Genomic DNA, 5,331 nt, shown 5'->3' on the forward strand with positions numbered 1-5,331 from the left:
TGCTACAGTAACACATAAAGTTTCCTAAAAGCAAATCAAAAATGATATTAATTTCAAAAAGCAAACAATATAATTGTAATAGTAAAGATAAATTCGGCTCTATAGTATTCAACTTACATGTTTGATTTTGCATAATTGACTTAAGGACATACATTTCGCATTATGAACAAACCTTTCTACTGGCGAATACTGAGAACCACCAGACCAATTAGAAAGAGATTTTGCAGATTGAGTAGGCTTCTCCTTCTGTTCATTAGTAGGCAACCTATAGAAATAAGATTGTTTTTGAAATTAAAAATTCTGTATAATAATCTGAATATAAATAAATAAATAAAATCCATACTTAGACATCACTACGCCAAAAATGACTTTTAACAGCGCATCTTAGACAGCGCTTTTAAAAGAAAGCGCTGTCTAAAGTTAAAATTAAAATAAAACACGGAAAATGTTCCAAAAAAATAATGAAAGCGCTGTCTAAGGGGGGGGTCTTAGACAGCGCTTTCTAAAAGCGCTGTCTAAGACCCCCCCTTAGACAGCGCTTTTAGAAAGCGCTTTTAAATATAGACCTTAGTCAGCGCTTTTGATAAAGCGCTGTCTAAAGTCTTTAAATTAAAAAAAATTCGTTTAAGACTGATATATAAAGCGATCTTATTGTTCCCGCGATCTATTGTGGACTATTGAAGCTTGAAACTGAAAGAGAAGTGAAGATCGAAAAACACAAAAATGGAGGAAGCATCTAAAACCATTGCACACCAAATCGGAGGTATCCAAAACGACGTGCTTCGATTCGGACTCCCCGGAGTCAAAAGCGACATTGTTGGCTCTCACCCTCTCGAATCATCTCTCCAATCTGTAATCCCATTCTCTCTTTCTTCTTTTCAATTTCATGTTTTGATTCTTCTCCATGTACCTTTTTTGTTGGATCTAGTCTTTTCTATTTCAACAGCTCTATCTAATTTCTGCTGCTCCTAATTCCCGTATTTAATTAGGGTTTCGATATTTTTTGATCAAAGAAACCCTAAAAGTGTTCTATCTAATTGAACGTAATCTTCTTGTGTTTCTGTCTGTGCAAGTTTGGTTTTTGAAGTGTTATATTTGTTCCTTTTTCATGTTGGTGTTATTGTTAGGTAAGGGGAGTGGAAGAAGCTATGAAGAGGCAATGCAAAGTGAATCTGTATGGAGCTGCTTGATAGGCAAATACTTTCTCGGTATGACTATTTCAAATTTTATTCATCTGATTTTCAAGTTTAGGTAGCTTTATATTGATTCGAAATAATTAATTTTGGTGTAACATCAGATGGAACATTTTTGTATAAGTAGTGAGTGTTTTAATGTGTATGGTAGGAGTTTCAGTCACAGTTTATGTATTGGACAAGATAGGAAAAACAATGGTATACTAAAAATGTGTTGGCATGTGAATGTGAAAACAAGTATTGATAATGATATGTGAATGTGAGTTACTAACAATGGCTCTTGGTCTGGTGTTTTTATCTTTGGTCTATATCTGATGTTCTTTTGCTGTAGAATTTTTTTGCTTAAATATCTTTATTGAAAAAGGGGAGTGATTTGAATTTGATGTAATATGATTGTTCCCTGTAGGTTCCAGAGGCCTCCTGGGGTAATTCCTTCTTCAATGCTGGGTTTAGAGACTGTTACAGGAAGTCTTGATCACTTTGGTTTCGAGGATTTTCTAAATGGTGATATGACTTGCCTTTCTTTTTTCTTTTGGCAATTGTTATTACTCTATTTTCTTTAGCTGAATTATGTTTTTAGTTAAGTTGTATCAGTTAAGTTGTTATGACTAATTTTGGGAATCTGCTAACGACTCGTTTTAGACAGCACTAGCTAGTGTGTTTTGAGTTGCTCACTTGCCAACAACTTAATAATTGTAATGGATTTGAAGTTAATTGAGAATTTTGCCACCGATACTTAGTAAAACTCGATTAAAATGTCGTTTACGATGGTTATAACATACTGCTATGTTGTTAAAAAGCTGTTTGAATGGTTTGAATTGTGAGTTGTTTAGAAAACCATGTTAATAACTTGAAGTAGGGTTAGTGACGGTATTACATGATTATGTTAGATTCAGTTATATTGGTTAATGTTAACTTACAACATTCGTTCTGTTGTGATAATTATGCAGGATGTACTACCTTGGTTTCGAACTGATTTCAGAATTTGCATCTGTACCGAATTGGGGTGGGCTGCCACGGTTAATTCTTGCACTTTTGGTAATTTTTTATTAGCGAGTTTCAATGATGTCTATGTGTAATTATTAGGATTTAATTAAGGGTATACTTATTTTCCTGTGGAATGCTAACTGTGGCGTTGTTATGTATGTTCTAAAACTTTTGATTTGTGCCGTTTCTGACTTGTGGAAAATTCATGGATGAATATATGACAATTCTGCTTCATGAATGAATGAAGAATTTCTTCTGTGAAACTGGAATTTTGTGAATGAGTGAATCTTTAAAAATTGGAATGGATGAAGAAAATTGCTTTTGTGAAACTGGAATTTCGTTTATATATCCTTCAAAATCTGTTACAATGCTCATGAAATTAATGCTAAACTTATATGAAATGCAATGGTTAGTTACAAATCAAAATGTTAGTTTCAATTTGGACTTGAGTGGATGTGTAACTTAATTTGGCTTTGTTTTGTTATATTGGTTAGTTTTGTGAATTATGAATATAATGTTATCGTGGACTTGTATAATGGTATGTTGTTATGACAATTGGTCTATTCCGTTTCTGGTATGAATTAAGAACTTCTGTTATAGTTTGCAGGGTGGTATGAACTTTTGTCCTGGCCTTTTCTGTTAGTTGCAATTCCGAAAGTGGTTTTTAAACTGTTATTGAAACGTGCAGGTTGATGGAATGTAAGAGGACTGAAATTGCATAATTTTCGATATGCTGTGCCCGCCAAGACACACAAACAGCTGTAACATATAACTCTTTTAAGTTGATATGGCTCGCAACAAAACAAAAGAAACACATTTCTATTCTGACCACTCTGCTTTTTATTAATTCAAAGTAGATAGCTGGAAAGATCAACACAATCATCAGAGACGCAGCTCTTCGAGAGCTTGGACAGTTGGAGCAAGATCTTGTTTTTGGGGATACTGCAGCCAAGGACGTTATTAACTTTTTAAGAACAAAGTAGGTCTTGTACTGAATCCATATCTCCGATTAGGCAATATAATATGCATCTTAACACATTATGTACAATTTCCTTATAAAAGAATTTCCCGCGTGCAGAATACAACTCCTGAATATAAGTTGCGGTTGTTGATGATCTATGCATCTGTCTACCCTCAAAAGTTTGAGGGTGACAAAGGTTTAAAGCTAATGCAGGTTGATACCAACACCTATGAATTCTACATGGTTCATGAATTCTACAAATTATGTTTCTTTACTAGGTTATGATTTTAAAATATGCTTGATATTCCTGCTTTTCCTGACTCCGAAACCAGTAAAGATGTTCAAATTCTGATCAGATTCATGTTCTTTAGAAGATTGGTAGCAAAAATTGACTGAATTAAACTTCTGCGACTGTGCTAAGCTCTGAATTGCAAGATATTCATGTCTTATTTTGAAAACTATCTCTGTATATGGGGTATGGATCTCTTTGTTTATAGCTGCATCATAAATAAATTTGGATGAGGCGTCTACGACTCAGGAAAAAGTAGGTTGCCTGTTACATTGCTTGATATGTTTGATTTCTAAGGTCCAGTCTAATTTTTTTTAGGCAGTCAGCATCTATGAATGAATGCAATACTATAACTCAAAGAAAAAAAACTGTAGTAAGCAAACGTTATTGATGGTTTTGTTTATCTAACTAGTTGGCAAAACTATCACCCGATGACATGAAAGTTATCAGTAATATGCAACTGCTGGCGGGATCATCAACAAAGAAGGCATCTGCTGCTGCTGGTGCTTTCTCACTGAAGTTCAGTAACCAGAAGGTAAACATATATATTCATTTCGTGCTGATAGAAGTAAAATAAATAAACAAATATGTCAAGTGAGGATTTATATACTTAAGAAACAACAATAAAAATATATTATTTATGGATTCCTTTTCATTAAGGATATTAGATATTTCAAGCTGAGGGTGGTATTGTATTGCAAAATGTTCTATTTCATGCCCCTGTCTGAATGCTTTATTTCGCATCAAATTATCTATAAAATTAAAACTTTTTTTCTTTCATAGACAACGCAAGCAGCACGCAAAGATTGTACTGACGAAGAGGAAGAAACATGGTCACTATTTCGATTTTATCCCGTTGTAGAGGTACGACTAAAGATCATGCAAGCTTTTCATTTCCAAATTTATTGTGTGTGGAGTGATATCTTCGGATTTGAGTTCTCTCGAGTTCCATGAATATTAGAAAGAGAAAGTAACATTTTTTTCTAATATAATCTAGGAGCTCTATAACCCATCATAGTGGATCCTTGTACAGGAAAAGTTATGCCTTTCTTTCTTAAAAAGTGCTATAATGTTAGTGCATCATGAGAGATTTACAGTCATTAGCTTTGACAATATAAAAATGTAAAAGACATTTGCAAGATGATTGATCTGCCTATCATTGCTTAGTAAAACATGCGAGCTCCTAGTACCTTGCATGTTTAATTTAGTTAGATTTTAGAAGTTACACGATATATAGTTTTTCCACTATATTTATCACAAAATGTCAATAGTTGATTTGTTCAGAGTTTCACACTTGCCTTCCAATAAATTTTTCCTCTCTATATGTCAAAGTATATTAGATTGAATTGGGACAAGTGGAGGTAAACATATGAAAAGCCATCTATGAACCATACCTAATGAGAAAAGTTTTGTTGTTGTGGAACTGTATGAGAAAAATCTGATTTAAACACGGTAAGGATTGCGTAAGAAATATTGTTGTTTAATTATGACATGACTAGTTTTACTATTGCATATGATCAATTGTAAATCATAGCTACCATTTCATCTGTCAGGAGCTCATTGAAAGTCTTAATAAGGGAGAACTGCCAAAGAGTGAATATGCATGTAAAAATGAACCAATGCTCGTTCCCAAAGGAAACTTAGGATTTATAATCCATATTTTTTTTTCATATGTAGTGTCCTCAACAACGTAATCAAATAGATTGCGGGTATTTCATGTTGAGGTTTATGCGAGATACTCTTGCTTTGGGCCGATTAAAGATTCCCACCGATGTATGTATTTCTAACTTATGAGTTATTTTTATATTTACACATACCTCATATAATTAAATAGTTGGAATTAATTCAAAATATGTTATATTATTATGTAGTACTTTGAGGAATTCAAGTGTGCATTTTAT

At 33.4% G+C, this 5,331-nt stretch overlaps 1 long non-coding RNA gene across 1 annotated transcript; it reads left to right on the forward strand.

Annotated features, from left to right (window-relative positions):
* Nucleotides 1-3,432: 3,432 nt before the first annotated feature.
* Nucleotides 3,433-5,036, forward strand: LOC127112430 (uncharacterized). The gene is made up of 3 exons (XR_007798783.1): nucleotides 3,433-3,685; nucleotides 3,843-3,965; nucleotides 4,984-5,036. It is a non-coding gene; the product is annotated as an uncharacterized LOC127112430 (long non-coding RNA).
* Nucleotides 5,037-5,331: the final 295 nt, after the last annotated feature.

Source organism: Lathyrus oleraceus, unplaced genomic scaffold (assembly GCF_024323335.1).
Source record: "Lathyrus oleraceus cultivar Zhongwan6 unplaced genomic scaffold, CAAS_Psat_ZW6_1.0 chrUn0111, whole genome shotgun sequence".
In the NCBI taxonomy this organism is placed as follows: Eukaryota; Viridiplantae; Streptophyta; class Magnoliopsida; order Fabales; family Fabaceae; genus Lathyrus; species Lathyrus oleraceus.